We start from the raw sequence: 13353 nt of genomic DNA, 5'->3' as shown, positions 1-13353 counted from the left end.
TCAACGCCCGAAGCATAAAATACAATATAAGTACAACAGTTTTTCCATCGTATAAAATGAATGTTTGCGAACATTGTGAAAGTAATGGTCATTTCTACGTGCCTGGCAACCTACGTGTCACTCTAGGGCGTTGCTGCTCCACATCTGATAACTACGGCCTTAGAAGTTAACGCCGGAGGCATAAAATACAGTATAAATACAACAGCTTTGCCATCGTATAAAATGAATGATTGCAAACAGTGTGAAGGTAATGGCCATTTCTACGTTCCGAGCAACCTAGGCTTCACTCTAGGCCGTTGCTCCACCAGATCGAATAGTTAGGGCCTAACAAGTCAACGCCAGAAGCATAAAATACGATATAAATACAACAGCTTTTCCATCGTAGAAAACGATTAATGGAAACCAGTATGAATGTTCTGGTCATTTCTACGTTCCGGGCAACCTAGGCTTCACTCTATGGCGTTCTTCCACCACATCGAATAGCTACGGCCTCAGAAGTCAACGCCTGAAGCATAAAGTACAATAAAAATACAACAGTCTTTCCATCATATAACAGGAATAATTGCAACCCGTTTGAAAGTGATGGTCATTTCTACGTTCCGGGCAACCTAGGCTTCACCCTAGGGCATTGTTCCATCAGACCGAATAGTTAGGGCCTAAGAAGTGACCATCAGAAGCATAAAATACAATATAAATGCAACAGTTTTTCCATCATATAAAACGAGTAATTGCAACCAGTATGAAAGTTATGGTCATTTCTACTTTCCGGGCAACCTAGGCTACGCCCTAGGGCGTTGCTCCAGCAGATTGAATAGTTAGGGCCTTAGAAATCAACGCCAGAAGCATAAAATACAATATAAATGCAACAGCTTTTCCATCGTATAAAACGAATAATTGCAACCAGTGTGAAAGTAATGGTCATTTCTACGTTCAGAGCACCCTAGGCGTCACTATGGGGCGTTGCTCCACCACATCTAATAGCTACGGCCTTAGAAGTCAACGCCAGAGGCATAAAATACAATATAAATACAACAGCTTTTCCATCGTACAAAATGATTAATTGCAACCAGTGTGAAAGTAATGGTCATTCCGACGTACCGGGCAACCTAGGCTTCACTCTGGGGCGTTGTTCCACAAGTTCGAATAGTTAGGGCCTAAGAAATCAACGCCAGAAGCATAAAATACAATATAAATATAACAGCTTTCCATCGTCTAAAAGGAATAATAGCAACCAGTGTGAAAGTTATGGTCATTTCTACGTTCCGGGCAACATTGGCTTCACTCTAGGGCGTTGCTCCACCAGATCAAACAGTTAGGGCCTTAGAAGTCAACGCCCGAAGCATTAAATACAAAATAAATAGAACAGTTTTTCCATTGTATAAAACGAATAATTGCTAGCAGTTTAAAAGTTATGGTCATTTCTACGTCCCGGGCAACCTAGGTTTCACTCCAGGGCGTTGCTCCGCCAGATCGAATAGTTAGGTCCTTAGAAGTCAACGCCAGAAGCATAAAATACGATATAAATACAACAGCTTTTCCATCGTATAAAAGGAATAATTGCAAACAGCGTGAAAGTAATGGTCATTTCTACGTTCCCGACAACCTAGGCTTCACCCTACGGCGTTGTTCCACCAGATCGAATAGTTAGGGCCTAAGAAGTCAACGCCAGAAGCATAAAATACGATATAAATACAACAGCTTTTCCATCGTATAAGACGAATAATTGCAACCAGTGTGAATGTAATGGTCATTTCTACGTTCCGGGCAACCTAGGCTTCACTCTAGGGCGTTGCTCCACCAGATCCAATAATTAGGGCCTTAGAAATCAACGCCAGAAGCATAAAATACAATATAAATACAACAGTCTTTCCATCCTATAACAGGAACAATTGCAACCCGTGTGAAAGTGATGGTCATTTCTACGTTCCAGGCAACCTAGGCTTCACTCTAGGGCGTTGTTCCACCAGATCGAATACCTAGGGCCTAAGAAGTCAACTCCAGAAGCATAAAATACAATATAAATATAACAGTTTTTCCACCGCATAAAACGAATAATACCAACCAGTTAGAAAGTTATGGTCATTTCTACGTTCCAGGCAACCTAGGCTTCACTCTAGGGCGTTGCTCCACTAGATCGAATAGCTAGTGCCATAGAAGTCAACGCCAGAGGCATAAAATACAATATAAATACAACAGCTTTTCCATCGTAAAAAACGAATAATTGCAACTAGTGTGAAAGTTATGGTTATTTCTACATTCCGAGCAACCTAGGCTTCACTCTAGGGCGCTGCTCCACCAGATCGAATAGTTAGGTCCTTAGAAGTCAACGCCAGAAGCATAAAATACGATATAAATACAACAGCTTTTGCATCGTATAAAAGGAATAATTGCAAACAGTGTGAAAGTAATTGTCATTTCTACGTTCCGGGCAACCTAGGCTTCACTCCATGGCGTTGCTCCACCAGATCAAACGGTTAGGGCCTCAGAAGTCAACGCCCGAAGCATAAAATACAAAATAAAAAGAACCGTTTTTCCATTGTATAAAACGAATAATTGCTACCAGTGTAAAAGTTATGATCATTTCTACGTTCCGGGCAACCCAGGCTTCACCCTAGGGCGTTGTTCCACCAGATCGAAAGGTTAGGGCCTAAGAAGTGAACGCCATAAGCATAAAATACAATATAAATACAACAGTTTTTCCATCGTATAAAACGAATAATTGCAACCAGTGTGAAAGTTATGGTCATTTCTACATTCCGAGCAACCTAGGCTTCACTCTAGGGCGTTGCACCACCAGATCGAATAGTTAGGTCCTTAGAAGTCAACGCCAGAAGCATAAAATACGATATAAATACAGCAGCTTTTCCATCGTATAAAAGGAATAATTGCAAACAGTGTGAAAGTAATGGTCATTTCTACGTTCCGGGTAACCTATGTTTCACTCTAGGACGTTGCTCCACCAGATCGAATTGCTAGGGAATTAGAATTTAACGCCCGAAGCATAAAATACAATAAAGATGCAAGAGTTTTTCCATCGCATAACAGGAATAATTACAACCAGTGTGAAGGTAATGGTATGGTCTACGTTCCGGGCAATATAGGCTTCACTCTAGGGCGTTGTTCCACCAGATGGAATAGTTAGGGCCTAAGAAGTCAACGCCAGAAGCATAAAATACGATGTAATTTCAACAGCTTTTCCATCGTATAAAACGAATAATGGTAACCAGTGTGAAAGTTGTGGTCATTTCTACGTTCCGGTCAACCTAGGCTTCAGTCTAGGGCGTTGCTCCACCAGATCGAATAGCTAGGGACTTTGAATTCAACGCCAGAATGATAAAATACAATATAAGTACAACAGTTTTTCCATCGTATAAAATGAATAATTGCAGACACTGTGAAAGTAATGGTCATTTCTACGTTCCGTTCAACCTAGGCGTCACTCTAGGGCGTTGCTCCACCACATCTAATTGCTACGGCCTTAGAAGTCAACGCCAGGAGCATAAAGTACAATATAAATAGAACAGCTTTTCCAACGTATCAAATGAATAATTGCAGACATTGTGAAAGTAATGGTCATTTCTACGTTCCGGGCAACCTAGGCTTCACTCTAGGGCGTTGCTCCTCCAGATCAAATAGTTAGGGCCTAAGAAGTCAACGCCAGAAGCATAAATTACAATATAAGTACAACTGCTTTTCCATCGTATGTAATGTATATTTACAAACAGTGTGGAAGTAATGGTCATTTATACGATCCGGGCAACCTAGGCTTCACGCTAGGGTGTTGCTCCACCAGCTGGAATAGCTAGGGACTTAGAATTCAGTGCCAGAAGCATAATATGCAATATAAATATAACAGCTTTTCCATCGTATAAAACGAATAATAGCTACCAGTGTGAAAGTTATGGTCATTTCTACTTCCCGGGCAACCCAGGCTTCACTCTAGGGCGTTGCTCCACCACATCTAATAGCTACGGCCTTCAAAGTCAACGCCAGAAGCATAAAATACGATATAAGTACAACAGCTTGTCCATCATATAAAACGAGTAATGGTAACCAGTGTAAAAGTTATGGTCATTTCTACGTTCCGGTCAACCTAGGCTTCACTCTAGGACGTTGATCCACCAGATCGAATAGTTTGGGCCTATGAAGTCAACGCCAGAAGCATAAAATACAATAAACGTGCAACAGTTTTTCCATCGTATAACAGGAATAATTGCAACCAGTGTGAAGGTAATGGTGTGTTCTACGTTCCGGGCAACCTAGGCTTCACACTAGGGCGGTGCTCCACCAGATCAAATAGTTAGGGCCTAAGAAGTCAACGCCAGAAGCATAAATTACAATATAAGTACAACAGCTTTTCCATCGTATATAGTGTATATTTGCAAACAGTGTGGAAGTTATGGACACTTCTACGTTCCGGGCAACCTAGGCTTCACTCTAGGGTGTTGCCACACCAGATGGAATTGCTAGGGACTTAGAATCCAATGCCAGAAGCATAAAATGCAATATAAATTTTACAAGTTTTCCATCGTATAAAAGGTATAATAGCAATCAGTGTGAAAGTTATGGTCATTTCAACGTTCCGGGAAACCTAGGCTTCACACTAGGGCGTTGCTCCTCCAGATCAAGTAGTTAGGGCCTAAGAAGTCAACGCCAGAAGCATAAATTACAATATAAGTACAACCGCTTTTCCATCGTATGTAATGTATATTTACAAACAGTGTGAAAGTACTGGTCATTTCTGCGTTCCGGGCAACCTAGTCTTCACCCTAGGGCGCTGTTCCACCAGATGGAATAGTTAGGGCCTAAGAAGTCAACGCCAGAAGCATAAAATACGATATAAATACAACAGCTTTTCCATCGTATAAAACGAATAATGGTAACCAGTGTGAAAGTTATGGTCATTTCTACGTTCCTGGCAACCTAGGCTTCACCCTAGGGCGTTGTTCCACCAGATGGAATAGTTAGGGCCTAAGAAGTCAACGCCAGAAGCTTAAAATACGATATAATTTCAACAGCTTTTCCATCGTATAAAACGAATAACTGCAACCAGTGCGATGGTTATGGACATATCTACGTTCTGGGCAATCTAGGCTTCACTCTAGGGCGTTGCTCCACCAGATCGAATAGTTAGGGCCTTAGAAGTCAACGCCAGGAGCATAAAATACAATATAAATACAACAGCTTTTTCATCGTATAAAACGAATAATTGTAGACAGTGTGAAAGTAATGGTCATTTCTACGTTCCGGGCAACCTAGGCCTCACCCTAGGGCGTTGCTCCACCAGATCAAACAGTTAGGGCTTTAGAAGTCAACGCCCGAAGCATAAAACACAATATAAATAGAACAGTTTTTCCATTGTATAAAACGAATAATTGCTACCAGTGTAAAAGTACTGGTCATTTCTGCGTTCCGGGCATCCTAGTCTTCACCCTAGGGCGCTGTTCCACCAGATGGAATAGTTAGGGCCTAAGAAGTCAACGCCAGAAGCATAAAATACGATATAAATACAACAGCTTTTCCATCGTATAAAACGAATAATGGTAACCAGTGTGAAAGTTATGGTCATTTCTACGTTCCTGGCAACCTAGGCTTCACCCTAGGGCGTTGTTCCACCAGATGGAATAGTTAGGGCCTAAGAAGTCAACGCCAGAAGCATAAAATACGATATAATTTCAACAGCTTTTCCATCGTATAAAACGAATAATGGTAACCAGTGTGAAAGCTGTGGTCATTTCTACGTTCCGGTCAACCTAGGCTTCAGTCTAGGACGTTGCTCCACCAGATGGAATAGTTAGGGCCTACGAAGTCAACGCCAGAAGCATAAAATACAATATAAGTCCAACAGATTTCCATCGTATATAATGTATATTTGCAACCAGTGAGAAAGTTATGGTCATTTCTACTTCCCGGGCAACCTAGGCTTCACTCTAGGGCGTTGCTCCACCAGATCGAATAGTTAGGGCCATAGAAGTCAACGCCCGAAGCATAAAATGCAAAATACATAGAACAGTTTTTCCATTGTATAAAACGAATAACTGCAACCAGTGTGAAAGTACTGGTCATTTCTGCGTTCCGGGCGACCTAGGCTACGCCCTAGGGCGCTGTTCCACCAGATGGAATAGTTAGGGCCTTAGAAGTCAACGCCCGAAGCATAAAATACAATATAAGTACAACAGTTTTTCCATCGTATGAAATGAATGATTGCGAACATTGTGAAAGTAATGGTCATTTCTACGTGCCTGGCAACCTACGCGTCACTCTAGGGCGTTTCTACTCCACATCTGATAGCTACGGTCTTAGAAGCTAACGCCGGAAGCATAAAATACAATATAAATACAACAGCTTTGCCATTGTATAAGATGAATAATTGCAAACAGTGTGAAAGTACTGGTCATTTCTGCGTTCCGGGCAACCTAGTCTTCACCCAAGGGCGCTGTTCCACCAGATGGAATAGTTAGGGCCTAAGAAGTCAACAACAGAAGCATAAAATACGATATAAATACAACAGCTTTTCCATCGTATAAAACGAATAACTGCAACCAGTGTGAAAGTACTGGTCATTTCTGCGTTCCGGGCTACCTAGGCTTCACCCTAGGGCGCTGTTCCACCAGATGGAATAGTTAGGGCACAAGAAGTCAACGCCAGAAGCATAAACTACAAAATAAATACAACAGTCTTTCCATCGTATAAAACAAATAATTGCAACCTGTGTGGTGGTTATGGACATATCTACGTTCTGGGCAATCTAGGCTTCACTCTAGGGCGTTGCTCCACCAGATCGAATAGTTAGGGCCTTAGAAGTCAACGCCAGAAGCATAAAATACAATAAAGATGCAACAGTTTTTCCATCGTATAACAGGAATAATTGCAAACAGTGTGAAGGTAAAGGTATGTTCTACGTTCCGGGAAAACTAGGCCTCACGCTAGGGTGTTGCTCCACCAGATGGAATAGCTAGGGCCTTAGAAGTCAACGCCCGAAGCATAAAATGCAAAATAAATAGAACTGTTTTTCCATTGTATAAAACGAATAACTGCCACCAGTGTGAAAGTCCTGGTCATTTCTGCGTTCCGGGCTACCTAGGCTTCACCCTAGGGCGCTGTTCCACCAGATGGAATAGTTAGGGCACAAGAAGTCAACGCCAGAAGCATAAACTACAAAATAAATACAACAGTCTTTCCATCGCATAAAACGAATAATAGCAACCAGTGTGAAAGTTATGGTCATTTCTACGTTCCCGGCAACCTAGGCTTCACTCTAGGGCGTTGTTCCACCAGATCGAATTGTTAGGGCCTAAGAAGTCATCGCAAGAAGCATAAAATACGATATAAATACAACGGCTTTTCCGTCGTATAAAACGAATAATTGCAACCAGTGTGAAAGTTATGGTCATTTCTACGTTCTGGGCAACCTAGGCTTCAGCCTAGGGCATTGCTCCAACAGATTGAACAGTTAGTGCCTTAGAAGTCAACGCCAGAAGCATAAAATACAATAAGGATGCAACAGTTTTTCCATCGTATAACAGGAGTAATTGCAACCAGTGTGAATGTAATGGTCATTTCAACGTTCCGGGCAACCTAGGCTTCACTCTAGGGCGTTGCTCCACCAGATCGAATAGTTAGTGCCCTAGAAGTCAACGCCAGAAGCATAAAATACAATAAAAATACATCAGTTTTTCCATCGTATAAAACGAATAATTGCAACCAGTTTGAAAGTGACGGCCAATTCTACGTTCCGGGCAACCTAGGTTTCACTCCAGGGCGTTGCTACTCCAGATCGAATAGTTACGGCCTAAGAAGTCAACGCCAGAAGCATAAAATACGATAAAGACGCAACAGTTTTTCCATCGTATAAAACGAATAATTGCAACCAGTGTGAAAGTTATGGTCATTTCTACATTCCGAGCAACCTAGGCTTCACTCTAGGGCGTTGCTCCACCAGATCGAATAGTTAGGGCCTAAGAAGTGAACGCCAGAAGCATAAAATACAATATACATACAACAGTTTTTCCATCGCATAAAACGAATAATTGCAACCAGTATGAAACTTATGGACACTTCTACTTTCCGAGCAACCAAGGCTTCACTCTAGGACGTTGCTCCACCAGATCAAACAGTTAGGGCCTTAGAAGTCAACGCCCGAAGCATAAAATACAAAATAAATGGAACAGTTTTTCCATTGCATAAAACGAATAATTCCTGCCAGTGTAAAAGTTATGGTCATTTCTACGTTCCGGGCAACCTAGGCTTCACCATAGGGCGTTGCTCCACCAGATCGAATGGTTAGGGCCTTAGAAATCAACGCCAGAAGCATAAAATACAATAAAGATGCAAAGGTTTTTCCATCGTATAACAGGAATAACTGCCAACAGTGTGAAAGTAATGGTCATTTCCATGTTCCGGGCCTCCTAGTCTTCACTCTGGGGCGTTGTTCCACAAGATCGAATAGTTAGGGCCTAAGAAGTCAGCGCCACAAACACAAAATACAATATAAATATAACAGTTTTTCCATCGTCTAAAACGAATAATAGCAACCAGTGTGAAAGTTATGGTCATTTCTACATTCCGAGCAACCTAGGCTTCACTCTGGGGCGTTGCTCCACCAGATCGAATAGTTAGGTCCTGAGAAGTCAACGCCAGAAGCATAAAATACGATATAAATACAACAGATTTTCCATCGTATAAAAGGAATAATTGCAAACAGTGTGAAAGTAATGGTCATTTCTACGTTCCGGGCAACCTAGGCTTCACTCTAGGGCGTTGCTCCACCAGACCGAATAGGTAGGGCCATAGAAGTCAACGCCAGAAGCATAAAACGCAATAAAAATGCAACAGTTTTTCCATCGTATAGCATGACTAATTGCAACCAGTGCGAAAGTAATGATCATTTCTACGTTCCGGGCAACCTAGGCTTCACCCCAGGGCGTTGTTCCACCAGATCGAATAGTTAGGGCCTAAGAAATGAACGCCAGCAGCATAAAATACAATATAAATACAACAGTTCTTCCATCATATAAAACGAATGATTGCAACCAGTATGAAAGTTATGGTCATTTCTACGTTCCGGGCAACCTAGACTTCACTCTATGGCGTTCTTCCACCACATGGAATAGCTACGTCCTCAGAAGGCAATGCCCGAAGCATAGAATGCAATAAAAATACAACAGTTTTTACATCATATAACAGGAATAATTGCAACCAGTTTGAAAGTGATGGTCATTTCTACGTTCCGGGCAACCTAGGCTTCACTCTAGGGCGTTGCTCTCCCAGATCGAATAGTTAGTGGCTTAGAAGTCAACGCCAGAAGCATAAAATTCAATAAAGAAGCAACAGTTTTTCAATCGTATAGCAGGAGTATCTGCAAACAGTGTGAAAGTACTGGTCATTTCTACGTTCCGGGTAACCTAGGCTTCACTCTGGGGCGTTGTTCCACAAGATCGAATAGTTAGGGCCTAAGAAATCAACGCCAGAAGCATAAAATACAATATAAATATAACAGCTTTCCATCGTCTAAAAGGAATAATAGCAACCAGTGTGAAAGTTATGGTCATTTCTACGTTCCGGGCAACATTGGCTTCACTCTAGGGCGTTGCTCCACCAGATCAAACAGTTAGGGCCTTAGAAGTCAACGCCCGAAGCATTAAATACAAAATAAATAGAACAGTTTTTCCATTGTATAAAACGAATAATTGCTAGCAGTTTAAAAGTTATGGTCATTTCTACGTTCTGGGCAACCTAGGCTTCACCCTACGGCGTTGTTCCACCAGATCGAATAGTTAGGGCCTAAGAAGTCAACGCCAGAAGCATAAAATACGATATAAATACAACAGCTTTTCCATCGTATAAGACGAATAATTGCAACCAGTGTGAATGTAATGGTCATTTCTACGTTCCGGGCAACCTAGGCTTCACTCTAGGGCGTTGCTCCACCAGATCCAATAATTAGGGCCTTAGAAATCAACGCCAGAAGCATAAAATACAATATAAATACAACAGTCTTTCCATCCTATAACAGGAACAATTGCAACCCGTGTGAAAGTGATGGTCATTTCTACGTTCCAGGCAACCTAGGCTTCACTCTAGGGCGTTGTTCCACCAGATCGAATACCTAGGGCCTAAGAAGTCAACTCCAGAAGCATAAAATACAATATAAATATAACAGTTTTTCCACCGCATAAAACGAATAATAGCAACCAGTTAGAAAGTTATGGTCATTTCTACGTTCCAGGCAACCTAGGCTTCACTCTAGGTCGTTGTTCCACCAGATCGAATTGTTAGGGCCTAAGAAGTCAACGCCAGAAGCATAAAATACGATATAAATACAACAGCTTTTCCATCGTATAAAACGAATAATTGCAACCAGTGTGAAAGTTATGGTCATTTCTACGTTCTGGGCAACCTAGGCTTCAGCCTAGGGCATTGCTCCAACAGATTGAATAGTTAGTGCCGTAGAAGTCAACGCCAGAAGCATAAGATACAATAAAGATGCAACAGCTTTTCCATCGTATAACAGGAGTAATTGCAACCAGTGTGAAGGTAATGGTATGTTCTACGTTCCGGGCAACCTATGCTTCACTCTAGGGCGGTGCTCTACCAGATTAAGTAGTTAGGTCGTAAGAAGTCAACGCCAGAAGCATAAAATACAATATAAATACAACAGCTTTTCCATCGTATATAATGTATATTTGCAAACAGTGTGAAAGTAATGGTCATTACCATGTTTCGGGCAACCTGGGCTTCACTCTAGGGCGTTGCTCCACTAGATCGAATAGCTAGTGCCATAGAAGTCAACGCCAGAGGCATAAAATACAATATAAATACAACAGCTTTTCCATCGTAAAAAACGAATAATTGCAACTAGTGTGAAAGTTATGGTTATTTCTACATTCCGAGCAACCTAGGCTTCACTCTAGGGCGCTGCTCCACCAGATCGAATAGTTAGGTCCTTAGAAGTCAACGCCAGAAGCATAAAATACGATATAAATACAACAGCTTTTGCATCGTATAAAAGGAATAATTGCAAACAGTGTGAAAGTAATTGTCATTTCTACGTTCCGGGCAACCTAGGCTTCACTCCATGGCGTTGCTCCACCAGATCAAACGGTTAGGGCCTCAGAAGTCAACGCCCGAAGCATAAAATACAAAATAAAAAGAACCGTTTTTCCATTGTATAAAACGAATAATTGCTACCAGTGTAAAAGTTATGATCATTTCTATGTTCCGGGCAACCCAGGCTTCACCCTAGGGCGTTGTTCCACCAGATCGAATGGTTAGGGCCTAAGAAGTGAACGCCATAAGCATAAAATACAATATAAATACAACAGTTTTTCCATCGTATAAAACGAATAATTGCAACCAGTGTGAAAGTTATGGTCATTTCTACATTCCGAGCAACCTAGGCTTCACTCTAGGGCGTTGCTCCACCAGATCGAATAGTTAGGTCCTTAGAAGTCAACGCCAGAAGCATAAAATACGATATAAATACAGCAGCTTTTCCATCGTATAAAAGGAATAATTGCAAACAGTGTGAAAGTAATGGTCATTTCTACGTTCCGGGTAACCTATGTTTCACTCTAGGACGTTGCTCCACCAGATCGAATTGCTAGGGAATTAGAATTTAACGCCCGAAGCATAAAATACAATAAAGATGCAAGAGTTTTTCCATCGCATAACAGGAATAATTACAACCAGTGTGAAGGTAATGGTATGGTCTACGTTCCGGGCAATATAGGCTTCACTCTAGGGCGTTGTTCCACCAGATGGAATAGTTAGGGCCTAAGAAGTCAACGCCAGAAGCATAAAATACGATGTAATTTCAACAGCTTTTCCATCGTATAAAACGAATAATGGTAACCAGTGTGAAAGTTGTGGTCATTTCTACGTTCCGGTCAACCTAGGCTTCAGTCTAGGACGTTGCTCCACCAGATGGAATAGTTAGGGCCTACAAAGTCAACGCCAGAGGCATAAAATATAATATAAGTACAACAGCTCTTCCATCGTGTATAATGTATATTTGCAACCAGTGTGAAAGTTATGGTCATTTCTACTTCCCGGGCAACCTAGGCTTCACTCTAGGGCGTTGCTCCACCAGATCGAACAGTTAGGGCCTTAGAAGTCAACGCCCGAAGCATGAAATGCAAAATAAATAGAACCGATTTTCCATTGTATAAAACGAATAACTGCAACCAGTGTGAAAGTACTGGTCATTTCTACGTTCCGGGTAACCTAGGTTTCACTCTAGGGCGTTGCTCCACCAGATCGAATAGCTAGGGACTTTGAATTCAACGCCAGAATGATAAAATACAATATAAGTACAACAGTTTTTCCATCGTATAAAATGAATAATTGCAGACATTGTGAAAGTAATGGTCATTTCTACGTTCCGTTCAACCTAGGCGTCACTCTAGGGCGTTGCTCCACCACATCTAATTGCTACGGCCTTAGAAGTCAACGCCAGGAGCATAAAGTACAATATAAATAGAACAGCTTTTCCAACGTATCAAATGAATAATTGCAGACATTGTGAAAGTAATGGTCATTTCTACGTTCCGGGCAACCTAGGCTTCACTCTAGGGCGTTGCTCCTCCAGATCAAATAGTTAGGGCCTAAGAAGTCAACGCCAGAAGCATAAATTACAATATAAGTACAACTGCTTTTCCATCGTATGTAATGTATATTTACAAACAGTGTGGAAGTAATGGTCATTTATACGATCCGGGCAACCTAGGCTTCACGCTAGGGTGTTGCTCCACCAGCTGGAATAGCTAGGGACTTAGAATTCAGTGCCAGAAGCATAATATGCAATATAAATATAACAGCTTTTCCATCGTATAAAACGAATAATAGCTACCAGTGTGAAAGTTATGGTCATTTCTACTTCCCGGGCAACCCAGGCTTCACTCTAGGGCGTTGCTCCACCACATCTAATAGCTACGGCCTTCAAAGTCAACGCCAGAAGCATAAAATACGATATAAGTACAACAGCTTGTCCATCATATAAAACGAGTAATGGTAACCAGTGTAAAAGTTATGGTCATTTCTACGTTCCGGTCAACCTAGGCTTCACTCTAGGGCGTTGCTCCACCAGATCGAATAGTTAGGGCCATAGAAGTCAACGCCCGAAGCATAAAATGCAAAATACATAGAACAGTTTTTCCATTGTATAAAACGAATAACTGCAACCAGTGTGAAAGTACTGGTCATTTCTGCGTTCCGGGCGACCTAGGCTACGCCCTAGGGCGCTGTTCCACCAGATGGAATAGTTAGGGCCTTAGAAGTCAACGCCCGAAGCATAAAATACAATATAAGTACAACAGTTTTTCCATCGTATGAAATGAATGATTGCGAACATTG

Source organism: Calliopsis andreniformis, unplaced genomic scaffold, assembly GCF_051401765.1.
Source record: "Calliopsis andreniformis isolate RMS-2024a unplaced genomic scaffold, iyCalAndr_principal scaffold0004, whole genome shotgun sequence".
Classification (NCBI taxonomy): domain Eukaryota; kingdom Metazoa; phylum Arthropoda; class Insecta; order Hymenoptera; family Andrenidae; genus Calliopsis; species Calliopsis andreniformis.
Note: the sequence above shows the minus strand (reverse complement) of the source record.